This window comes from Salmo salar, chromosome 23, assembly GCF_965601325.2.
Source record: "Salmo salar chromosome 23, fSalSal1, whole genome shotgun sequence".
In the NCBI taxonomy this organism is placed as follows: domain Eukaryota; kingdom Metazoa; phylum Chordata; class Actinopteri; order Salmoniformes; family Salmonidae; genus Salmo; species Salmo salar.
In genome coordinates, this window is record NC_138313.1 from 10,165,043 (window position 1) to 10,192,250 (window position 27,208).

Below are 27,208 nucleotides of genomic sequence, written 5' to 3' on the forward strand. Positions count from 1 at the left end.
TAAGTAACCATACCAAACTTAACATACTGTATCATACTTATTTGAGTGTCCTGTATTTAAGTTTATTATGTTACGTCTACTCTATGAGACCAGGGTGGCTAGGGTGGAGTTTTGTGTTTGTGTAAGTGCTCTATGGTTCGATTCTTCTAAGCATCTGGGGAGGACAGGGACAAAAAATATAGTTACACACACACAGGCAGTAATGCTACTGACACAACATAGGCAACTATAGTACCAAATTGATCAACTTTTACTGTACCAGTGACCTGTGAAACATAGTCCTCCTTTTTTAACCAGCTTATGTTTTAGACAAATACAACATGTAAAAGCACCACTGGAGATACAAATCACCACTATACCTCAATCAATCAATCAATCAATCAATCTATCAATCAATCAATTATATTTATAAAGCCCTTCTTACATCAGCTGATGTCACGAAGTGCTGTACAGAAACCCAGCCTAAAACCCCAAACAGCAAGCAATGCAGGTTTAGAAGCAATGCAGGTGTAGAAGTACCTGTGCCTCTGTTGCCTCCCTGTTGTGCAGTATGTCTCTCTCTGTCTCAAGCAGTGTGGTGCCCTGGTCTTCTGATATCAGTGCTGTGGGAAAGGATGCTAGGCTTAGCAGAGACAGCTGAGGTGAGTGCAGTGGAGGTACACAGCGAGACACATGTAATGTCAGTTCATTAATATGTTGGCTCTGTATGTAATAAAAAATGAACACTTACTGTAGGAGTGACAGACAGTGACAACAGAGAAGAACAAGAATAATCACAGACGTGAGTAAAAGTTGAGTAAAAAGTACTGTATAAATGTCTAGTAGATGGCTATTGCTTTACCTATGTGTTATTAAAGCCAATCTAATGACTTGTTAGGCTATATTGCAAGTAGCCTAATGTTCCCCCGAATCCCTCTTCCCTAATTAGCCTACTATAGTAGGTATAAAATATATTTCATACAATATACAGTGAAAATATTTGGCCTAGCTGGCAGCAGTAAGCTGCATGATCTGTGTCAATGTGTGTGAATGTGTCTTTGTTTTCTTCCTACATCAATGGCACCACAGCAGCTGATCTGTCTCTTGGACCAGCAGAACCAGAACTTTTTGTAAATAAGTCGGTTAACTTCACACATTTAACATCGACGGCCTCATGAGCCCTTTTTTGGTCTATCACTTTTTCGGCACCACCTTTCCGTTTTTCTGTTTTGACTGAGTGACTGACAGTCAGAGCGAGTCTCACTCTTTTTGATGATGTGTGTTTGAGTTTGAATGTGAATTTGCACCACCTCAGCTCTGCCAGTCAGAAAACCGGGCCGGCCACTAGTCAGCCAAATGCTCAATATAGATCATTATGAAATAGTGCCAACCGTGTCCATTCTTAAAAAAATATATACAGTACCAGCCAAAAGTTTGGACACAGCTACTAATTGAAGGGTTTGTCTTTATTTTGACTATTTTCTACATTGTAGAATAATAGTGAAGACATCAAAACTATGAAATAACACGTATGGAATAATTTGCCTTGATGACAGCTTTGCACACTCTTGGCATTCTCTTAACCAGCATCACCTGGAATGCTTTTCCAACAGTCTTGAAGGAGTTCCCACATATGCTGAGCACTTGTTGGCTGCTTTTCCTTCACTCTGTGGTCCAACTCATCCCAAACCATCTCAAATGGGTTGAGATCAGGTAATTGTGGAGGCCAGGTCATCTGATGCAGCACTCCATCACTCTCCTTCTTGGTCAAATAGCCCTTACACAGCCTGGAGGTGTGTTTTGGGTCATTGTCCTGTTGAAAAACAAATGATAGTCCCACTAAGCGCAAACCAGATGGTATGGAATATTGCTGCAGAATGCTGTGGTAGCCATGCTGGTTAAGTGTGCCTTGAATTCTAAATAAATCACAGACAGTGTCACCAGCAAAGCACCCCCACATCATCACACCTCCTCCTCCATGCTTCATGGTGGGAACCACCCATGCGGAGATACTGTATACATACTGTATTTATTAGTGAAACCAAAGTGCTGTAACATATATACATTAAATCAACTAGCCTAGTTCACACATTACAACTTTTCAGCTAGCTAGCACACAGAGTCCATCGCTCCCACCTTCCCTCGCCATCGTTAACAGAACTGAGGGAAAGCAGTGCCCGACAGGCAGGGGTGGAAGGACGCTGTCTACCGGTGTCCTAGCAAGCTAGCTACCGGTGTCACTCCTGCCTGCTGTGTACCGGAGTCATAGCTAACTAGTGCACAGTGTCCTTCCTTTTCTGTTGGGTTTATCAGTGGTTGGCGTCCAACGTTATGGTGCATTGCCGCCACATACTGTCCATGAGCGCCCCCACCTCCCACCTGTGCACCGGAGTACTACCTTAAAAATTGACCAATGAAGGTATAAAAAGGGGTTCCTGCAGATGCAGGAATGCCCACATGCAGGAACGCCCCAAATTATCAGTAATTTAGCACATACTGTATGTATAGGCTTACATGTATTGCATTGTGCTCGAGTACATTATGTATTCATAATTCAGAGGAAAGATTATGCTAAACAAGGTGTCATGTTCTTTTGAAATGTAAATTTAAACCAATATCCAACAAGTCTTACGGGATTGTAATCGGGAACAAATGCATTGCAATTAAATACAGGACTTTTAAGCCTCCGTGCTTTAAGTTGTTTAGTTCCAGGAGATGTTTTGGTAAAATTGCTTTTGTATGAGAGCTGATTTCCTTGTCTGCTACTTCCTCTGAGTCAGACAGCAGTGTTTATCTCAGCCATGCCATAATTAAAGTGCCTTCCCTGAACCCTCCAATGTAATAAACAACTGTTACTGTTATGTGTTTGAACTTCTTATTCATTCATTCAGGTCAGAGCACTAGTTAGAATATTGGAAAGTTGTAAAGCCCTTGCTAGAGTAGTCTTGCACACCAGACACTTCATCTCCAAGCTATGCACAGGAAGTAAAGACTTTTAGCACTACTACTACTATTTTTTCTGCTATTTACATTACATTTTTTTTCTCTCTGAATTGTTGAGAAGGGCCAGTAAGTAAACATTTCACTGTCAGTCTACACCTGTTGTTAACGAAGCATGTGACAAATAAAATGTGATTTTGACTACTATTACTATGCCTACTACTATTAACTGAGCAAGAGGACAAGTACATTAGAGTGTCTAGTTTGAGAAACAGACGCCTCAGAAGTCCCCAGCTTCATTAAATAGTGCCCACAAAACACCAGTCTCAACGTCAACAATGAAGAGGCGACTCCGGGATGCTGGCCTTCTAGGCAGAGTTGCGAAGAAAAAGCCATATCTCAGACTGGCCAATTAAAGATTAAGATGGGAAAAAGAACACAGACACTGGACAGAGGAACTCTGCCTAGAAGGCCAGCATCCTGGAGTCGCCTCTTCACTGTTGACGTTGAGACTAGTGTTTTGCGGGTACTATTTAATGAAGCTGCCAGTTGAGGACTTGTGAGGCGTCTGTTTCTCAAACTAAACACTCTAATGTACTTGTCCTCTTGCTCGGTTGTGCACCGGGGCCTCCCACTCGTCTTTCTACTCTGGTTAGAGCCAGTTTCCGCTGTTCTGTGAAGGAAGTAGTACACAGCGTTTACGAGATCTTCAGTTTCTTGGCAATTTCTCGCATGGAATAGACTTAATTTCTCAGAACAAGAATAGACTGACGAGTTTCAGAAGGAAGTTATTTGTTTCTTGCCATTTTGAGCCTGTAATCGAACCCAGAAATGCTGATGCTCCAGATACTCAACTAGTCTAAAGAAGGCATGTTTTATTGCTTCTTTAATTAGAACAGTTTTCAGCTGTGCTACATAATTGCAAACGTTTTTTTATGATCAATTAGCCTTTTAAAATGATAAACTTGGATTAGCTAACACAACGTGTCATTGGAACACAGGCGTGATGGTTGCTGATAATGGGCCTCTGTACGCCTATGTAGATATTACATAACAAATCAGCCGTTTCCAGCTACAATAGTCATTTACAATATAACAATATCTACACTGTATTTCTGATCAATTTGATGTTATTTTAATAGACAAAAAACATGCTTTTCTTTCAAAAACAAGGACATTTCTAAGTGACCCCAAACTTTTGAACGGTAGTGTATATAAAGACACACACACATGCCTACTACTACTACTACGACTTCACTAGGTATAGACCACACCTTCAACATAATACATTTGAGATAGTTTATTGCGGGGAAGGTTACAAGGTATGAATGGATGACAGTTAGGTGGTTGTAGAATGGAAGAGTCTTGATAGGCGTCGTCAGAGGTGGTGGTGCAGGATAGAGAGGCAGACTCTGGATGATTGAAGAAGTGTGACGGTTCAGGATGGTTGAGGCAGCTTGATGCTTCAGGATGGTTGAAGGAGCTTGATGGTTTGGAATGTTTGTTGCTTGGTCGTTGCAGGACCGGGAGGGGGAGATGAAGACTGAGTGTTGGGGTGGGAGTCCTTGTGGTCTCTGCTTCTCGGTGTAGAGTTAATCCTCCTTATGGATCCTGGAAAAACACGGTAAAGAAGATCAGAGAAGGGAGGAGGCAGGGGTGTTTGAGGGATGCAAAATTCAACAACCCGATAACAGGAATTGGATAGGGTGAGTATTACTGAGAGTACATAATATTAAGAAAACCTTCCTAATATTTAGTTTCACCCCCCGCCCCCCCCCCCCTTTTGCCCCCAGAACAGCCTCAATTTGTCGATTTTAAGAATGTGAAATGTCAGAATAATAGTAGAGAGAATGATTTATTTCAGCTTTAAATTCTTTCATCACATTCCCAGTGGGTCAAAAGTTTACATACACTCAATTAGTATTTGCCTTTAAATTGTTTAACTTGGGTCAAACGTTTTGGGTAGACTTCCACAAGCTTCCCACAATAAGTTGAGTGAATTTTGGCCCATTCCTCCTGACAGAGCTGGTGTAACTGAGTCAGGTTTGTAGGTCTCCTTGCTCGTACACGCTTTTTCAGTTCTTCCCACAAATTTTCTATAGGATTGAGGTCAGGGCTTTGTGATGGCCACTCCAATACCTTGACTTTGTTGTCCTTAAGCCATTTTGACACAACTTTGGAAGTATGCTTGGGGTCATTGTCCATTTGGAAGACCCATTTGCAACCAAGCTTCAACTTCCTGACTGATGTCTTGCGATGTTGCTTCAATACTTCCACATAATTTTCCTTCCTTATGACGCCATCTATTTTGTGAAGTGCACCAGTCCCTCCTGCAGCAACGCACCCCCACAACATGATGCTGCCACCCCTGTGCTTCAGGGTTGGGATGGTGTTCTTTGGCTTGCAAGCCTCCCCCTTTTTCCTCCGATGGTCATTATGGCAAAACAGTTATATTATATTTTTGTTTCATCAGACCAGAGGACATTTCTCCAAAAAGTACGGTCTTTGTCGCCATGTGCAGTTGCAAACCGTAGTCTGGCTTTTTTATGGCGGTTTTGGAGCAGTGGCTTCTTCCTTGCTGAGCGGCCTTTCAGGTTATGTCGATATAGGACTCGTTTTACTGTGGATATAGATACTTTTGTACCTGTTTCCTCCAGCATCTTCACAAGGTCCTTTGCGGTTGTTCTGTGATTGATTTGCACTTTTCGCACCAAAATACGTTCATCTCTAGGGGACAGAACGCGTCTCCTTCCTGAGTGGTATGACGGCTGCGTGGTCCCCATGGTGTTTACTGTTGTTTTTACAGATTAACTGTCACAGTTGTGTGTCGAGATGGACCAAGGCGCAGCGTGCTCTGAGTTCCACATCTTTATTTGTGAAACATACAAAAAACAAAAAAAAGGAAACAACCAACAAACCGTAACATCAGAGGTGCAACATGCACTAACTCGAAACAAGACCCCAACAAAACACAGTGGGGAAATGACTGCCTAAATATGATCCCCAATCAGAGACAATGATAAACAGCTGCCTCTGATTGGGAACTATACCAGGCCAACATAGAAATAAATAACCTAGACTAGAACACACCCCCAGTCACACCCCGACCTAACCAAAATAGTGAATAAAAAGGCTCTCTATGGTCAGGGCATGACATGAACGTGGTACCTTCAGGCATTTGGAAATTGCTCCCAAGGATGAACCAGATTTGTGGAGGTCTACAATTTTTTTCTCTAGTCTTGGATGATTTCTTTTGATTTTCCCATGATGTCAAGCAAAGAGGCACTGAGTTTGAAGATAGGCCTTGAAATACATCCACAGGTACACCTCCAATTGACTCAAATGATGTCAATTAGCCTATCAGAAGCTTCTAAAGCCATGGCATCCTTTTTCTGGAATTTTCCAAGCTGTTTAAAGGCACAGTCAACTTCGTGTATGTAAACTTCTGACCCACTAGAATTGTGATACAGTGAATTATGAATGAAATAATCTGTCTGTAAACATGTGTTGGAAAAATTGCTTGTGTCATGCATTAAGTAAATGTCCTAACCGACTTGCCAAAACGATAGTTTGTTAACAAGAAATGTGTGGAGTGGTTGAAAAACGAGTTTTAATGATCCCAACCTAAGTGTATGTAAACTTCCGACTTCAACTGTCTTTTTTATACATACAGGGTCCTAAAATTAAAAATCAAATAGCTTAATGATCCATGGTATTTTAAAACAGTTCCATACGATAGCTTAGTAGACCCCCCACCCCAGTCTTAGACTTGTAGAGGTTATTAATCAATAGTATGTCAATGAATTGATGTTTCTGCCCATGTTTGCAGTCATGACCCTGCTAAACTGAGTTTACCTCTCCAACACCAGTCTGGGCCCCATAGGCTACTGTACAATAATCTCTCCTTCCTCCCACTTCAGGAGAAAGGAGACATTATTGGGACGCACCTACACTGACTGGCCAGTTTATTAGGTACATCTCCCCGTTCACGAAAGTGGATAGCTCCTACAGACAGCGAGTCACGTGGCTGTGGCTTGCTATGTAAAGCAGACAGGCAAGTGTCGAGGCATTCATTAGAACGCCTCGATAGAACGCTAGAATTTTCAAAACTCGTGACCTAAGCGACGTTGAGCGTGCTATGATCGTCGGTGCCAGGCGCACAGGATCCAGTACCTCAGAGAACGTCCGCCCTCCTGGGCTTTTCACACGTGACAGTGTCTAGTGTTTACAGAGAACGGAGCGACAAACAAAAAACATTCAGTCAGCTGTAGTCCTGTGGGAGGGAAACAGCTTGTTGATGAGGGGTCGAAGGAGAATGGCAAGAATTGTGCAAGCTAACAGGCGGGCCACAAACAGACAAATAACAGCGCAGTACAACAGCAGGTTGTCCCTTGTGTCCTGTGTAGCTCAGTTGGTAGAGCATGGTGCTTGCAATGCCAGGGTTGTGGGTTCAACTCCCATGCGGAACCAATATGAAAAAAGCATGAAAATGTTTGCACTCACTACTGCAAGTCAGTCTGGAAAAGAGTGTCTGCTAAATGACTAAAATGTCAAATGTGTGAGAATGACATCTTGGAATGCACAACTTGTTGATCCTTGTCATGGATGGGCTATTGCAGCAGATGATCACACTGGTTTCTGCTCAAAACAAGAAGAGGCTCTAGTGGGCACATGATCACCAACACTGGACAATTGAGGAGTGGAAAAACATCACCTGGTCAGGTGAATCCTGGTTAGTGTTGAGTGTCAGGATTTGGTGTAAGGGCAGCAAAATGTACTTCATCTAACTGCTGGAAGGGATGAAGCAACAATAGAGAGATGAGGCTAATATGCACAACATTAGGGGACATATTCTGACAGTATATGTGTCAGCCTACTAAGTATGAAAATGTAAAATAGGCCCTGTTATATTTCAAAATGTTTATAAAATTCGCCAGCAACACATGTTCTGTCCCAGCTTCATGGTTTGAACAAGGTGAGTAATTCAGTCCACAAAATGTGCCTACTGGAGCTTGTTTCATTTATTTAACCAAGAGAGCATAGTTACATCTGTGGGCTTTTATGTTTTCCTGTTGCGAGGAAAGTGCGGTAGCATATAGCCTAATGTGTATCATAGGCTATTTAGTGGATAACGGCACAATCATTTGGGCTTTTTTGGCCTTGGGATCATAAAATGTCTTTAACGTAGGGCTCATAAAATGTCTTTAACGTAGGGCTCATAAAATGTCTTTAACTTATGGCTCATCAGGCTCAGGTAGCATCAGGCTTGAATTTTCATGCCCATCAAAGCTCTAATCAAATCCTGACATATTTATATGCTTTATATGCTTTAGAATGACACTCCCGGTTTTGGTGGGAAATACCGGGTTTCCCAGGAGAAAAGTGATTTCTTTTCAGGATGGAACATTTGTAAAATACCAGGACAATATTCAACTCTAATATAGGCTATGGCTGTCTCCTCAGCACTTCAAATGGAGGAATCTGTTAATTATTAATCCGCATGCAGTGCACCATGTGACCACTCTCCTGGGAGGATGATATCATTCTTACATGCAGTGGGATGATACCTGGTGAGAGGAGAATGATGTCACCCCCTTATTATGGATGCAAGAATAATCCTGACACCCATTCTAACATACTGTAATGTCAAAAAGCTCTGACATTCTGACATCTGACATTCTCAACACTCACTGGTGCCCCTAGTGGGCGGTTTCCACGTCATCTCCCGACATACTCAGACATGGATGGACGTCCAATAATCTAAGCTTGTAATCACGGGTGACCTGGCTGGTAATGTAGCCTACCACACTGTCTCACACATGCTCTTTGACAGCTGTCTCCCTCCCAGATCAAATAAAATCCAAACCATGATCTTATCCACTGTGCTTGTGTGTAGCCTACTGAGTGTGAACTATACACTGCAGGCTACACAAGCTACCATGTTGAATTGTCGGTTATCAGTGTTTATTTGTTTTACTATGCACATGGGACCTAATTCAGACAAACGTACACCTTTCCTACGCAATTCTCAGTAGTTGGTATTCAGACTTACCTTATCGAGGTGTGTAACAGGCTTTGCAGGTGTGGTTCCCTAGTGCGTGCTGCATTTTTTTTATTCAACTGCTGAAAATCCTCCCGCTTGCTGGCCAACAGATTTTCTCGTGGAGTTTTTGTTCAATAGGGTTTCCAGTACATTTACTGTATCTATTATTTATATTTAACCTTTATTTAACTAGGCAAGTCAGTAAAGATCAAATTCTTATTTACAATGACGACCTACCCCGGCCAAACCCTAACAACCCCCCCAGCCAATTGTGCACCACCCTATGGCACTTCCAATCACAGCCGGTTGTGATACAGCCTGGAATTGAACCAGGGTCCGCAGGGACGCCTCTAGCACTGAGATGCAGTGACTTAGACCACTGCGGCACTCGGGAGCCCTAAAGCCATACCTTTAAATTTGGTGTTCCTTTAATTCAAATTTTATCGACAGACTTCCTAGAATATATGGAGAAAACGGTTCAAAATATTAGGGATCAATGTATTTGTTTTTATTTTGGATCCCCATTAGCTGCTGTCACGGCAAAATGAAGGCAGTGTGTACAATTTTAAAAACATTACAATACATTAACAGATTTCACAACACACTGTGTGCCCTCAGGCCTCTACTCCACCACTACCACGTGTGTGTGTAGTGTGTATGTTATCGTGTGAGTGTGTGTATGCATGTGTCTGTGCCCATGTTTGTGTTGTTTCACAGTCCCCGCTGTTCCATAAGGTGTATTTTTATCTGTTTTTTAAATCAAATTTTACTGCTTGCATTAGTTACTTGATGTGGAATAGAGTTCCATGTAGTCATGGCTCTATGTAGTACCATCCAGTGCTCTGACATTCATGGGAATGGAGAGGGGTTGTGTGGATAATCCCAACTCCGACACCCAGGTAGCGTGCCCTCCCGGACATCAGCGTTATCAGGTACGCTATCGTCTAGCGATCCGAGTGAAACGAAGAGGGCTGCAGCTTGAAGATGAGGGAGCACTGGGAGAGAAATGCCCGGCAGGTTCCTGAATCTTCAGCGTAGCGCTCCGAAGGAGGTAAGCGGGGTTCCCAGGAAGCCGGAGTAGGCTGGGTATAAGCGCTGCTGGTAGCGGGATTACTGAGAGTCTGGGGGTTACCGTAGTGGCTTGCTGCCTAGTAGATAATCGGCGGAATTGCTCCAGCAATGCATTGAAAGCATGGTATTGGCTTTCCGCTAAGATCTGGAGTGCTTTCATAAGGTTTTGAAGTAGCTCCTTGTCTTCCAATGGTGGCTCCTTGGGAGGAGACAGTGTTGCAGAGCTGGTCCCAGTCTGCCGGGTCAGTCATGGCCAGTTCGTACTATCACAACTCAGGATAAGACCCAGATGCAGACACAGGAAGCAGACAGTTATAATCTCAGAAATGTATTTTAAAACAGGGGGCAGCAAATGGCAGGTTAAGGGCAGACAGAGGTCAGTAATCCAAGTCAGAGTCAATCAGGGACAGAATAGCAGGCAGGCTCAGGGTCAGGGCAGGCATAATGGTCAGAACCGGGAAAACTAGAAAACAAAAATTGAGAAACAGAAAAAAATGGGAAACACGCTGGAATGACCTGACAAGGCAAGATGAACTGGCAACAGACAAACAAAAAACGCAGGTATAAATACAGAGGGGATAATGGGAAAAAATGGGAGACACCTGGTGGGGGGTGAAGACAAGAACAAGACAGGTGAAACAGATCAGGGTGTGACATTTATTCATCGTTTCCTCACATGTAAAGGTGGTATAATCATGAGGGAATTACGTCCAGGCCAGAATATGTAGACCTATTTGTAGACACACCTTAATCTTCACCCCAAAAGAATAGCCGGCGTACAGCATGCTATTCTCATTGTTATATTCAAGGTCAGAATACGTGTGGAGAGAAAAGGGAATTAAAAAGGGAATTATGTTCCAGTTACGCACTTAATGGTATGATGGACTGATGATGATCTTGATGCTAAAAATGATCTTTATGCTTTTGAGAAACCCACCCCACATTGGTAAATGTCTCGGTGAGTACTGTGTGGAATCGTGGTGTTAATATTTCTTCCTGCCCCTCGATGACATAAAGTAGAAACAGTGCCTTTTTCAACATTTTGTTGTGTTACAGCCTGAATTTAAAATGGATTCAATTGACATTTTGTGTCACCGGCCTACCCCATAATGTCAAAGTGGATTTATGTTTTCAGAATGTGTACAAATTAATAAAAAATGAAAAGCTGAAATGTCTTAAGTCAAGTATTCAACCCTTTTGCTATTGCAAGCCTTTAACATTTTAAAGAGATACAGAGCTACAAAATGGTATATCATACACTGCATTTGAGGAACAATGGGAAAGTAATTCTGCTTTGAAAGTTTACATTTTTTACCCCTTTTTTCTCCCCAATTGGTAATAGTTATAGTCTTGTCTCATCGCTGCAACTCACGTACGGACTCAGGAGAGGCGAAGGTCAAGAGCCATGTGTCCTCCGAAACACAACCCAACCAAGCCGCACTGCTTCTTGACACAATGCCCATCCAACCCGGAAGCCAGCTGCACCAATGTGTCAGAGGAAACACTGTACAACTGGCGACCTGGTCAGCGTGCACTGCACCCGGCCCACCACAGGAGTTGCTAGTGTACAACAAGACAAGGATATCCCTGCCGGCCAAACCCTCCCTAACCCGGATGACGCTGGGCCAATTGTGCGCTGCCCCATGGGCCTCCCGGTCGCAGCCGGCTGCGACAAAGCCTGGGCTCAAACCCAGAGTCTGGTGGCACAGCTAGCACTGCGATGCAGTGCCTTAGACCACTGCACCACCCGGGAGGCCACTCTGCTTTGAAAGTTGATAAACTTGTAACCTCACTTTAGAGAAAACCCATTCAGCATTGTTCACACCCTATTAATCTTAGCCCCACCCATCTCTTTAAGGGTTGATCCGAGCGTTCTGTCCTAACAGCAGCAGTCAAGCACCCAAGCAAACTGGCTAATGTTGGCTAGCTTGCTAGCTACTTCCAGACACAACTGAGAGAACAGCTCACTGACCATTTTACTTGCCCTAGCAGAGCTGGTTAGGCTGTTTTTATGTTATCCAGAGAGTTGGTGACTGCAACCATGCTGCTGGCAATTCTGACACCGGCCATATTCAACCTGTGTTGAGTAATTGTAAATTCATCAGTTATTCTGCGCTAGGGCGAATTTAACAGCTACGTCTATCAGTTGTTGCAGTGACATTCTATTGAAATGGTTACTTGTATGGTGGAGTCTTTTGTTAAGCCGTGTAGTTAGCTAGGTAAACAATGAACCATAATCCCAACTCATGGTGTTAGTACCCTGCATGAATCTACAGGTAGCTAACCAACCAGGTTCAATGTTAGCTAGCTAACATTAGGCTATAACTAGCAAAGCAAAAGGCTCTGAGATACGAATAATAAGATCATGCATGTAATGTTAGCTAGTGAGCCAGCCAACTAACGTTAGCTAGCTAGCTAACAGCACACTTTAACTTGAAATGAAAACGGCTTTCTGTCAAAATTAGAAACGTGTCATATCTGAAAATGTAGCTAGTTAGACTATCTTACCTGTATACATCTTGGATGGAAGCTTCTCCTTGTCACGGATGCCATGGCTGCCCTTAGTTTGAAGATGTAATCCGGAGACAGGTGTTTCTCCATCTCCTTAGCGATCATACTCTATTTCCACTGATTTCAAAACTCGGTCCTCCAGAAAGTGGAGAGCAACACTTATGCATTAAGAACACCTGCTCTTTCCATGACATAGACTGACCAGGTGAATCCAGGTGAAAGCTGTGATCCATTATTGATGTCACTTGTTAAATCCACTTCAATCAGTGTAGATGAAGGTGGGGTAGACAGGTTAAAGGAGGATTTTAAGCCTTGAGACAATTGAGACGTGGATTGTGTACATCAAATCGGATGAATACAACAGGTGTAGAACTTAACGTGAAATGCTTACTTACAAGCCCTTATCCAACAATACAGTTTAAGAAAAATAAGACTTAAGAAAATATTTACTAAATAAACTAAACAAAAAAATAAAAGAGCAACAATAAAATAACAATAAGGAGGCTATATACAGGGGGTACCAGTACCGAGTCAATGTGCGGGGGTACAGGTTAGTCCAGGTAATTGAGGCAATATGTACATGTAGTTTGGGGTAAAGTGACTAGATAGATAATAGATAATAAAAAGTGAGTAGCAGCTGCGTAAAAAAGGCGGTGGAGGGGGTCAATCAATGCAAATAGTCCGGGTAGCCATTTGATTAGCTGTTCAGCAGTCTTATGGCTTGGTGGTAGAAGCTGTTAAGAAGCCTTTTGGACCTGGACTTGGCACTTTGGTTCCGCTTGCCGTGCGGTAGTAGAGAGAACATGACTAGGGTGGCTAGAGTCTATGCCAATTTTTAGGGCCTTCCTCTGACACGGCCTGGTATAGAGGTCCTGGATGGCAGAAAACTTGGCCCTAGTTATGTACTGGGTCATACGCACTACCCTCTGTAGCGCCTTGCAGTCGGAGGCCGAGCAGTTGCCATACCAGGCAGTGATGCAACCAGTCAGGATGCTCTCGATGGTGCAGCTGTAGAACTTTTTGAGGATCTGAGGACCCATGCAAAATCTTTTCAGTCTCTTGAAGAGAATAGGCGTTGTCGGGCCGTCTTGGTGTGTTTGGACCATGATAGTTCGTTGGTGATGTGGACACCAAGGAACTTGAAGCTCTCAACCTGCTCTACTACAGCCCCATCAGTGAGAATGGGGGAGTGCTCTGCTCTCCTTTTTCTGTAGTCCACGATCATTTCCTTTGTCTTGATCACGTTGAGGGAGAGGTTGTTGTCCTGGCACCACACTGCCAGGTGTCTGACCTCCTCCCTATAGGCTGTCTCATCGTTGTCGGTGATCAGGCCTACCACCGTTGTGTCCTCGGCAAACTTAATGATGGTGTCGTCTTGGCCACGCAGTCATGGGTAAACAGGGAGTACAGGAGGGGACTAAGATCGCCCTCTGAGGGGCCCCCGTGTTGAGGATCGTCGTGGCAGACGTGTTGTTGCCTACCCTTACCACCTGGGGGGCGGCCCGTCAGGAAGTCCAGGATTCAGTTGCAGAGGGAGGTGTTTAGTCCCAGTGTCCTTAGCTTAGTGATGAGCTTTGAGGGCACTATGGTGTGAACGCTGAGCTGTAGTCAATAAACAGCATTCTCACGTAGGTGTTCCTTTTGTCCAGGTTGGAAAGGACAGTGTTGAGTGCAATAGAGATTGCGTCATCTGTTGGGGCGGTATGCAAGTTGGAGTGGGTCTAGGGTTTCTGGGATGATGGTGTTGCTGTGAGTTTGTGTACCATTCAAAGGGTAAATGGACAAGACAAAAGATTGATGTGCCTTTGAACGGGGTAAGTGCAGGCGCACCGGTTTGTGTGAAGAACTGCAATGCTGCTGGGTTTTTCATGGTCAATAGTTTCCTGTGTGTATCAAGAATGGTCCACCACCCAAAGGACATCCAGCCAAATCAAATCAAATCAAATTTTATTGGTCACATACACATAGTTAGCAGATGTTAAGGTGAGTGTAGCGAAAAGCTTGTGCTTCTAGTTCCAGCTGTGCAGTAATATCTAACAAGTTATCTAACAATTTCACAACAACTACCTTATACACACTAGTGTAAAGGAATGATTAAGAATATGTACATATAAATATATGGGTGAGCGATGGCCGAACGGCATAGGCAAGATGCAGTATATGGTATAGAGTACAGTATATACATATGAGATGAGTAATGTAGGGTATGTAAACATTATATAAAGTGGCATTGTTTCAGTGACTAGTGATACATTTATGTGACTAGTGATACATTTAACAATTTTATTACATTAATTATTAATTATTAAAGTGGCTAGAGATTGAGTCTGTATGTTGGCAGCAGCCACTCAATGTTAGTGATGGCCGTTTAACAGTCTGATGGCCTTGCGATAGAAGCTGTTTTTCAGTCTCTCGGTCCCAGCTTTGATGCACCTGTAATGACCTCGCCTTCTGAACGATAGCGGGGTGAACAGGCAGTGGCTCAGGTGGTTGTTGCCCTTGATTATCTTTTTTGCCTTCCTGTGACATCGGGTGCTGTAGGTGTCCTGGAGGGCAGGTAGTTTGCCCCCGGTGATGCGTTGTGCAGACCTCACTACCCTCTGGAGAGCCTTACGGTTGTGGGCAGAGCAGTACCAGGCGGTGATACAGCCCGACAGGATGCTCTCGATTGTGCATGTGTAAAAGTGTGTGAGTGTTTTTGGCGACAAGCCAAATTTCTTTAGCCTCCTGAGGTTGAAGAGGCGCTGCTCCGCCGCCTTCACCACGCTGTCTGTGTGGGTGGACCATTTCAGTTTGTCCGTGATGTGTACGCCGAGGAACTTAAAACGTTCCACCTTCTCCACTACTGTCCCGTCAATGTGGATAGGGGGGTGCTCGCTCTGCTGTTTCCTGAAGTCCACGATCATCTATTTTGTTTTGTTGACATTGAGTGAGAGGTTATTTTCCTGACACCACACTCCGAGGGCCTTCACCTCCTCCCTGTAGGCCGTCTCATTGTTGTTGGTAATCAAGCCTACCACTGTAGTGTCGTCTGCAAACTTGATGATTGAGTTGGAGGCGTGCATTGCCACGCAGTCGTGGGTGAACAGGGAGTACAGGAGAGGGCTGAGAACGCACCCTTGTGGGGCCACAGTGTTGAGGAGATGTTGTTTCTTACCCTCACCACCTGGGGACGGCGCGTCAGAAAGTCCAGGACCGAGTTGCACAGGGCGGGGTCGAGACCCAGGGTCTTGAGCTTAATGACGAGTTTGGAGGGTACTATGGTGTTGAATGCTGAGCTGTAAATGATGAACAGAATTATTTTAAAAAAAATGTTTTAATTTATTTTTTTACGTTCAAATATTTTTTATTGAACACACACACAAGAATGGTGTATAGGTATAAAAGACACGTTTACAGTTCTTATCTAAACAGAAGAGAACAGACATTAACCAAAAGACCCAGAGTTCTGGGCACAAAACAAATATTACAAAACAAGACATACAGAACAAGGACAGGTAGAAAGAAAAAGGGTCAATGTAACCCCCCCACTTATACCCCCCTTTATCCCCCCCTTATTCCACCCTATTCCCCTCCCAACTGCTCGGGTGGCGGGGCCAGCACATGCTGCCCAAAGGTAGATTACCATATGACTATTGAGAGTGCGTTAAAAAGTGCAAATTCACAGCGCCGACTGGTCCAAGTAAGAGAGGAAAGGCTGCCAGATTTGATGAAATGTTGATAATTTATTATTCAGAATATATCTAATTCTTTCTAAGTGTACAGTGTTTGCCAATTTACTGAGCCATAATTTGGTAGAGGGAGCTTCCTTCCTTTTCAAAAACAACAAGATACATTTTTTTGCCGAAATTAGATGAGTTGTTTTTGGGAGTTGGTTAATCCGTTTAGGGAATCGGACACTCCCAGGATTATCAGAAGCGGGTCTGGATCTATTGAAGTCTCCAGAACTTCAGAGAGGACCCCAAAAATTACACACCAATACCCATACAAGTTAGAGCATAGGGCAAAGCAGTGGAGTAGTGTACCCTGCTCAGCCTGACATTTATCACACATACCAGGAAATATCCTATGCAGTTTGGTTTTGGAATAGTGTAATCTGTGTAATACCTTGAATTGTATGAGACGATGTCTGGAGTTAATGGAGCTGGTGTGGATATACTCCAAGCTGTCCTCCCAGTCTGCCACCGAAATATCAGTCCCTAGTTCTTCCTCCCATTTTGCCTTAATGGCATCAGTAGAGGGTGCACTAACAGATTGAAAAGCGTCATATATACGAGATATCAGTTTGTTTGAGGTGGGGCATATTTTTATGCATCCGTCAAACATGAAAGGTTTAGCATTCCCAAATGTTGGGAGGTGTTTTCTAAAATAGTCTCTAATCTGTAGGTATCTGAAAAAGTTACTTCTGGGAAGATTATAAGTTTCCCTCAGCGATTCAAAGGAAGCAAAGGTCCCTCCTATATATAAATCCCCTATGGTACTTATCCCCAACTCTCCCCATCGCTCAAAGGTGTTATCAAGGTTAGAGGGGGCAAAGGAGGGATTCCTGGCAACAGGAAGCATGAATGATATTGGTCTAAGATCAAAGTGGACTTTAATTTGCTTCCAGATTCGGACTGTGCTATGTATAATAGGATTGTTACGGTAAAGTGACATCTCCAGATTGACAGGTGGCAAAATCACAGCACCAATAGAGAAGGGGTGACACTCCTCACGCTCCATACTAAGCCAGCTGGGTGATGAACAGAATTCTTACATAGGTATTCCTCTTGTCCAGATGTGTTAGGGCAGTGTGCAGTGTGATTGTGATTGCGTCGTCTGTGGACCTATTGGGGCGGTAAGCAAATTGGACTGGGTCTAGGGCATCAGGTAGGGTGGAGGTGATATAATCCTTAACTAGTCTCTCAAAGCACTTCATGATGACGGATGTGAGTGCTACAGGGCGATAGTTGTTTAGCTCAGTTACCTTAGCTGTCTTGGGAACAGTAACAATGGTGGCCCTCTTGAAGCATGTGGGAACAGCAGACTGGGATAGGGATTTATTGAATATGTCCGTAAACACACCAGTTAGCTGGTCTGCGCATGCTCTGAGGACGCGGCTAGGGATGCCGTCTGGGCCAGCAGCCTTGCGAGGGTTAACACGTTTAAATGTTTTACTCACGTTGGCTGCGGTGAAGGAGAGCCCGCAGGTTTTTGTAGCGGGCCGTGTCAGTGGCACTGTATTATCCTCAAAGCGAGCAAAGAAGTTGTTTAGTTGGTCTAGGAGCAAGACATCGGTGTCCGCGACGGGGCTGGTTTTCTTTCTGTAGTCCGTGATTGACTGTAGATCCTGCTACATACGTCTCAACAGTGGGCAGCATTGGAGTAAACATGAGCCAGCATCCCTATGGAATGCTTTCAACACCTTGTGGAGTCCATGCCCTGACAAAAGGTGTTCCTAATGTTTGGTATGCTCAATGTATATTCCACCTCAGGACTACAAATACATACTGGCACTTAATGAATTTTACAAGGCTATCAACAAGCAGGAAACCATGCACCCGGAGGCTGCTTTTCTTGTTGCCTGTGCTTTTAATTAAGACACACCAAGACACATGATGAAAGTTTGCAATCATAAGCCCTGGAATAACACCGAGCTGAAGGACAGAGCTACCGCACACTGGGCTATCGCAGCCAACACCAAGGCTATGGCTGACACGAACACTTACAAGAAGTCCCGCTACAACCTCCACAGAGTCATCAAACAGACAGAAGAACAATATAGGAACAAGGTGAAATTCTAAATGAAATTAAATCAAATTTTGTTGGTCACATACACATATTTTGCAGATGTTATCGACAACAATACACACAAATCTAAAGTAAAAGAACAGAATTAAGAAATATATAAATATTAGATCGAGCAATGTCGGAGTGGTATTGACTAAAATACAGTAGAATAGAATACAGTATATACATATGAGATGAGTAAAGCAGTATGTAAACATTATTAAAGTGACTAGTGTACCATTATTAAAGTGGCCAGTGATTCCAAGTCTACATATATAGGGCAGCAGCCTCTAAGGTGCAAGGTTGCGTAACCGAGTGGAAGCCGGCTAGTGATGACTATTTAACACTGAAGGCCTTGAGATAGAAGCTGTTTTTCAGTCTCTCGGTCCCAGCTTTGATGCACCTTAATTATCTTTTTGGCCTTCCTGTGATATCGGGTGCTATAGGTGTCCTTGAGGTCAGGTAGTTTGACCCCGGTGATGCGTTGGGCAGACCGCACCACCTTCTGGAGAGCCCTGCGGTTGCAGGCAGTGCAGTTGCCGTACCAAGCGGTGATGCAGCCCGTCAGGATACATGTTAGAATCACCTTTGGCAGCAATTACAGAGATGTGCACACCTGGATTGTACAATATCCTCTATGGGCTAGGTGGGATGCTGGCGTCCCACCTACGTAACAGCCACTTGCAGCCTGTGGCGCGATTTTCAAAACCTTAAAAATCCTATTACTTCAATTTCTCAAACATATGACTATTTTACAGCTATTTAAAGACAAGACTCTCGTTAATCTAACCACACTGTCCGATTTCAAAAAGGCTTTACAACGAAAGCAAAACATTAGATTATGTCAGCAGAGTACCAAGCCAGAAATAATCAGACACCCATTTTTCAAGCCAGCATATAATGTCACCAAAACCCAGAAGACAGCTAAATGCAGCACTCACCTTTGATGATCTTCATCAGATGACAACCCTAGGACATTATGTTATACAATACATGCATGTTTTGTTCAATCAAGTTCATATTTATATCAAAAACCAGCTTTTTACATTAGCATGTGACGTTCAGAACTAGCATACCCCCCGCAAACTTCCGGGGAATTCGCTAACATTTTACTAAATTACTCACGATAAACGTTCACAAAAAGCATAACAATTATTTTAAGAATTATAGATACAGACCTCCTCTATGCACTCGATATGTCCGATTTTAAAATAGCTTTTTGGTGAAAGCACATTTTGCAATATTCTAAGTACATAGCCCAGGCATCACGGGCTCGCTATTTAGACACCCGGCAAGTTTAGCACTCACCATAATCATATTTAGTATTATAAAAGTTTGATTACCTTTTGTTGTCTTCGTCAGAATGCACTCCCAGGACGTCTACTTCAATAACAAATGTTGGTTTGGTCCAAAATAATCCATCGTTATATCCGAATAGCGGCGTTTTGTTCGTGCGTTCCAGACACTATCCGAAATGGTAAAGAAGTGTCGCGCGCATGGCGCAATTCGTGACAATAAAATTCGAAATATTCCATTACCGTACTTCGAAGCATGTCAACCGCTGTTTAAAATCAATTTTTACGCCATTTTTCTCGTAGAAAAGCGATAATATTCCGACAGGGAATCTCCTTTTCGGCAAACAGAGGAAAAAATCACAAAGGCGGGGGCAGTCGGGTCACGCGCATAAGCCCAGAGTCCCTTGATCGGCCACTTGAGAAAGGCGATAATGTGTTTCAGCCTGGGGCTGGAATGACAACATTCTGTTTTTTCCCGGGCTCTGAGCGCCTATGGACGACGTGGGAAGTGTCACGTTAGAGCAGAGATCCTTAGTAAAAGATAGAGATGGAAAAGAAGTTCAAGAAATGGTCAGACAGGCCACTTCCTGTAAAGGAATCTCTCAGGTTTTGACCTGCCATTTGAGTTCTGTTATACTCACAGACACCATTCAAACAGTTTTAGAAACTTTAGGGTGTTTTCTATCCATATGTAATAAGTATATGCATATTCTAGTTACTGGGTAGGAGTGGTAACCAGATTAAATCGGGTATGTTTTTTATCCAGCCGTGTCAATACTGCCCCCTAGCCCTAACAGGATATTTGTACATTATTCTTTTTAAAATTCTTTAAGCTCTGTAAAGTTTGTTGTTGAGAATTGCTAGACAGCCATTTGCGAGTCTTGCCATAGATTTTTAAGCCGGTTTAAGTCAAAACTGTAACTAGGCCACTCAGGAACATTCAATATTGTCTTGGTAAGCATTAATAATTAATTTATTGGAAAAAAATGTATAAAAACTTAATTCTACTTGGACATCATGGGGCATTGTGTCTAGGCCAGTGACACAACATCTCCATTTAATAAATGTTAACTTCAGGCTGTGTACAAAATGTGGGAAAAGTCAAGGGGTGAGAGTCCTTTCTGAAGGCAATGTATATCCTACTACCAGTCACTTTGTATGTATAAACCTCAAGCACTCCAGTAACCTGCACATTGAATAAGGTACTGGCACTGACCTGTATATACTTGCATTCTCATGTTTCTTCAAGTTATATTGTACTTCCTCTGTGTGTTTAAAAAAAAATGTTATGTCTTATTATTATCTATGTTATTATTATTATCACTGCAAGAGCTCTCAAGTAAGAATTTCACTGTACTGTTTTACACCTGTTGTATCCTGTGCATGTCGCGAATATACGTAGAATCTTGAAACACACACACACAGAGACACATTACCTGACAAAGATCTGCCAAAGTCAAACTTTACAATGCAACCACATCTGCTTACTGTAAGACAAGGACAACATTTAGAAGGTTTGGTGAAAAGGTGGACAAATTGTTTTGTGTCCTTGCGTGCAAAACAGTCTTTTGTTACACAAGGACTAGGCTCCAGGCGTCACACTGTGTTTCACTGATAAAGCAGACTGTCATCTCTGTCAGGGAACAAACAACCTGCTGAGAACAGACACCTACCTCTGCTTTGGCTGTGTGCCTCTCATACTGAATCACCCAGGGAATTAGAGATGAATTATCCTATACCAATTATTATTATCCACATGTAGTCTCTAATGCCTCACAAAAGACCAGGTAGAGATAGGATACTTACTTACTCTGATATGCATATTACCTATTATGTACATTTGTCATGTGATCTGATATTCATCATGTTTAGTTAGGTCTCTCTCTCTCTCTGTGTGTGTGTGTGTGTGTGTGTGTGTGTGTGTGTGTGTGTGTGTGTGTGTGTGTGTGTGTGTGTGTGTGTGTGCGTGTGTGTGTGTGTGTGTGTGTGTGTGTGTGTGTGTGTGTGTGTGTGTGTGTGTGTGTGTGGGTGTGGGTGTGGGTGGGTGTGGGTGTTTGTGTTTGTGTGTGCGTACACTGTGAGAGGATGCACTGTTCAGAATCATTTCTGTCATTTGCAAGTATAATAAAACACCTGTTTGATCAAATAAATATGTTTCTAGTCTGAAGAATTAGTCTACGGAGATCATACGAGATTGAAGAGATAAGCTTCATACTTTAGGCTGTGGGAACTTCTTCCCTCTCCTTTGATCTGTGGTCTACACTGTGCTTTTGGCCAGTTACAATGGTGAGAGAAACTATTTTCAGGACTTCAACACTGATGAGAAATCTATCTGACCGACTGCAGTGGCTCTTTGAGAAATCAGACCGGCTGGGACTGTCCATCCAGGCCAGGCATTGAGACCCTGATATACGCCCTGTCTGTCTATTTACTTTCGGATCGAGCGACACTACTGGATCTGGGATGGACGGATTTTAAATGGGTTGTTCAGGTTGCTCAGGACTGAAATTGTACTTTGGTGAAAGCAAGGAATTGTGTACTGAAATATAATCAGCCACCCACCTCCGTAGGGCGAGGTTAATTGTTCAATTCCAGGCAGGGTTGTCTCTTGATATTTTGCAGAGAACAGTACAACAGAGCCTGGAGGTTTGGTGTCCTTGCTTCTTCTTCCCCGATCTTTGTTTTGGGTGGTGCAACACATCAATGTAATCCTTCGATTTATGCTTCATCCGACAATAACAGCTACAATAGCTATCACCCAGGTAGTTTTTGGAAGAAGATTTGAAGGGAACTTTAAGGGAATAGGATGAATATTATAGAATAATGTGATAAATAACCATCACCTCAGGGTAAACATTAGTCCATATGCATGTATCCCTTTAGAATAATATGGTCAAAATATTAATTATTATTCCTGTCTACTATATGCCAGTTAGACTAACACCACTACCATGTATTACACGTGTAGACTATACCTTTCAGCTACCCATTAAGTACATAAAATACGAAATGTTTCCTGAAGCTACAAACTTTCCATGAATCAGCTATGAAATTGTCCTATGACATCACCTTGAGGATGAGATCACTCCACTGATGTAAGGTAAATATAGGCCTATACATAATGAACCTTTTTCCATTTTAATAATGTCACATCGTAGTCAAAAGCAATTTCATGATAATTGTTCCCGTTATTAATGATTATGTTATTGTAAATGCCTATGGGGCAAAATGATATTAATACGTTGTATTTTTATTAGACTAACTACTACTTAATTGTAAATGTATGTAAATTAATTCTGATTTGTTAATGATGTTATGTTGTATTGAACATGTTTTGTTTTGTTATTATAATAGTGCTTTTAATGCGTATTGCAAGTGTTATTATTTGGTGCGGGATAGTTCCGGTGACGGTATTGGCTCGCCCATAACTATGCCACTCCCTTCTCCAAATAGAGTATAGAGTTCGTTGTGGCGCCGTTCAATAACCTTCATGTCGGGTTTAGGGGACAGCTCTGGTGAGACACACCGGACTTCAATGATAACGAACTGTAGCTGCCTTCCAACAATGTTATAACAGTTATTTTTTATACAGTCTATAACAAAGTAACGTATTATCTCTCATTTGTATTTGTGATAGATCTAGGCAAACTTGTGGCTACTTATAAAGACTCAAACATCGGTATTTGTACCCTAGTGATTCGCGGACCGGATAACTATCGGTTACTGTGCGGGACACTGGCGATTCAGAGAGGAACCAAGATATCAAGTAAGGAAAACTATTAATTCTTTCTCACTTCGACATTTTTTTTTTGGTGAAATATAGCCTAGACTACTATCCGCTACTCTCAAGATCACCACAACATGCTATGAATATTTGTGGTCCAGGTGTGAGAACGCAAGCGGATCCTCATCTTGATCTCTCTTGAAGTCTCTCAACTGGGCAGAAAGGCTACTGCAGATTTGTTTCTGCTTATCTATAAAGTGTTTAAACAAATGCCTTTGTTTGAGTCTTCTCATTTATCCAGGCTGTTTGCCTATAGCCTATATATGCATAGGCCTACATTTATTTTTGGTTAAAGATTGTAAGTAAAACAAACTCTTATAGCCATTTGCAATTTCAAGTTTGAAGTTTTATTAGTCGTATGTACGGGATACACATGGTATACACGTCCACGAATTGTTTACTTGCATGTTCATTCTCGACAATGCAACAATAATAAGAAATAAGAAAACATAAGTATAATACAGGAATGCACAATTTATAGTCCTATATTCAAATCAAATGTATTGGTCATATGAGATGGGTGATACAATATATAAACACAATTTAAAAGTGACTAAGATAACATAGAATATTGTGGAGTGCAGTTTATACATATGCATGAGTAATGCTAGATATGGAAACATGATTAAAGTGGCTAGTGATCCATTTCTAAAAGTGGCTAGTGAGTCCTAATCTATGTCTATAGGCATCTCCTATAGCCTCTGATGCGCTAGTGATGACTGTTTAGCAGTCTGATGGCCTTGAGATAGAAGCTGTTTTCCAGTCTCTCGGTCCCAGCTTTGATGCACCTGTACTGACCTCGCCTTCTGGATGATAGCGGGATGAACAGGCAGGTGCTATGGTGGTTGATGTCCTTGATGATCTTTTTGGCTTTCCTATGGCATCGGGTGCTGTAGGTGTCCATGAGGGCAGGAATTTTGCCCCCGGTAATGCATTGGGCAGACTGCACCACCCTCGGTAGAGCTTTGCGGTTTTGGGAGGTGCAGTTGCCGTACCAGGTGGTGATACAGCCTGACAGGATGCTCTCAATTGTGCATCTGTAAAAGTTTGTAATGGTTTTAGGTGTTAAGCCAAATTTATTTTGCCTCCTGAGGTTGAAGAGGCGCCTTCTTCACCACACTGTCTGTGTGGGTGGACCATTTCAGTTTGGAAGTGATATGTACGCCGAGGAACTTGAAGCTTTCCACCTTCTCCACTGCGGTCCCGTCGATGTGGATAGGGGGCTGCTCCCTCTGCTCTTTCCTGAAGTCCACGATCATCTCCTTAGTTTTGTTGAGTGGGAGGTTATTTCCCTGGCACCACACTCCCAGAGCCCTCACCTCCTCCCTGTAGGATGTCTCATCGTTGTTGGTAATCAAGCCTACTACTGTTGTGTCATCCTCTCATATTTAGAGGAAGGGGTGATTGGGGGGCGTGTGTTTAAATTGTGCAGTATTTACCGATCATAACAAGAGACTGGTAGCAGCAGTTGTGATGTGTGGTGTGATGTGTGTGGTGTGTGTGTGTGTGTGTGTGTGTGTGTCAGTGGCAGTCGGTGCCGATGACTGTCATTTATATTCCATTCACCCAGCTCAATGTAACATCGATAGGTTTAGGCTACTACATGATACTCATCATGAGGTTGCTACAACCTAGCCAATGAATGAAAGTTTACAACGTAGGTGCACATCTAATTGATCTAGGGCGTAATCATTAGTCCAAAAGTTGAAAATGAGACTTTCTATTGGACAAATTCATAGCGGCCACATAAAAACAGCATGATCACGCCCTCTCCTCTCACTTTTTCTCTTCGCTTGTGGACTTCAGTGCACGACACATCAGCTCTCTGTGACCAGACGGTAAAACCTTTCCAAACCATATCATGACCGCTAACTGCTACACATAGCCTACATCGTTGTCACCATATTAATGTCATAGTCAACATAGCTACTTGAACTAACGTGTTAGTTAACCCGCTACAATCAAGCAGTACAGTGTACGGTCAGAAATCAGTTTAGCAGTTACACTGGTGGGCCCCGGTGGCAATAAATTAATACAACCAAAAGCTTACCTTGACTTGGAAGAGTTCCAGTATTGGATAGCCATAGCCAGCTAGCTAACATAGCATCCATCTCTGTTTTAGCCAGGTGTCTGAGTAGGCTAAACTAGATAGCTGCATCTGCTAGCTAAGTGAAAGTGAAAACAAATACAACCAAATATAGCGCACTCTCTCTTGCTTTTCCTTCATTTTGGAAGAAAGTTAGTTTTTATAAAAAATTGTGAAATAGTGAAACGTTAAAGTTAACCTTTTTAGATAAAACTAATAATTGACTAAAACACACTGTTTTGCAATGAAGGTCTACAGTAGCCTCAACAGCACTCTGTAGGGTGGCACCATGTTGTAGCCGGAGGACAGCTAGCTTCCGTCCTTGACTTCAATACAAAACCTAGGAGGCTTGTGGTTCTCACCCCCTTCCATAGACATACACAGTAATTATGACAACTTCCGAAGGACATCCTCCAACCTATCAGACCCCTCCTTCATGAACTGACATGTTGTCACCCAATAAAAGGATCAGATAATGAATGTACTACTGAAAGCATGAGCTACAGCTAGCTAGCACTGCAGTGCATAAAGTGTGGTGAGTAATTGACTCAAAGAGAGAGAAAGACAATAGTTGAACATGTTTGAACAAATTAATTTCTTCAAAAATGAAGGAACGGAAGAGGGAGAGCTATATTTCTTATTTTTTTCACTTACTTAAACTAGCTAGCTGCATTCACTAGCTATCTTACTCAAACACCTGGCTCAAACAGAGAGGGATGCTATGTTACCTAGCTGGAGAAGGGTGGGTGTGTCTGTCTGTGTTTGTGTCCCAATTTTGCAGCGGGTTAACAAGTTTGCTGTCACTCAGTTAGAATGCGCATTAGTTTCATATTTTTCTCGGTATCCTTGCACCACTTGTTAGATATTATGCACGTTGGGGATAGCTTGACAGCAACATCCTTACCATGTGATTTATCATACATTTACATTTACATTTAAGTCATTTAGCAGAAGCTCTTATCCAGAGCGACTTACAAATTGGTGCATTCACCTTATGATATCCAGTGGAACAACCACTTTACAATAGTGCATCTAAATCTTTTAAGGGGGGGGGGGGGGGTTAGAAGGATTACTTTATCCTATCCTAGGTATTCCTTAAAGAGGTGGGGTTTCAGGTGTCTCCGGAAGGTGGTGATTGACTCCGCTGTCCTGGCGTCGAGAGGAGGATCTGATGGTTCACAGTATCAAAGGCAGCAGATAGGTCTAGAAGGATGAGAGCAGAGGAGAGAGAGTTAGCTTTAGCAGTGCGGAGAGCCTCCGTGACACAGAGAAGAGCAGTCTCAGTTGAATGCCCAGTCTTGAAACCTGACTGATTAGGATCAAGAAGGTCATTCTGAGAGAGATAGCAGGAGAGCTGGCCAAGGACGGCACGTTCAAGAGTTTTGGAGAGAAAAGAAAGAAGGGATACTGGTGTGTTGTTGTTGACATCGGAGGGATCGAGTGTAGGTTTTTTCAGAAGGGGTGCAACTCTCGCTCTCTTGAAGACGGAAGGGACGTAGCCAGCGGTCAAGGATGAGTTGATGAGCGAGGTGAGGTAGGGGAGAAGGTCTCCGGAAATGGTCTGGAGAAGAGAGGAGGGGATAGGGTCAAGTGGGCAGGTTGTTGGGCGGCCGGCCGTCACAAGACGCGAGATTTCATCTGGAGAGAGAGGGGAGAAAGAGGTCAAAGCACAGGGTAGGGCAGTGTGAGCAGGACCAGCGGTGTCGTTTGACTTAGCAAACGAGGATCGG

At 43.0% G+C, this 27,208-nt stretch overlaps 1 protein-coding gene across 1 annotated transcript in view; it reads left to right on the top strand.

The window, feature by feature from the left end:
- Positions 1-23,091: 23,091 nt before the first annotated feature.
- lepr2 (leptin receptor 2) overlaps positions 23,092-27,208 on the top strand; it is a 63,611-nt gene continuing 59,494 nt past the window's right edge. Inside the window, exon 1 of the mRNA XM_014168839.3 lies at positions 23,092-23,374. The gene's annotated coding sequence lies outside the window, so the exon portion shown is untranslated. The remainder of the gene's footprint in view (positions 23,375-27,208) is intronic.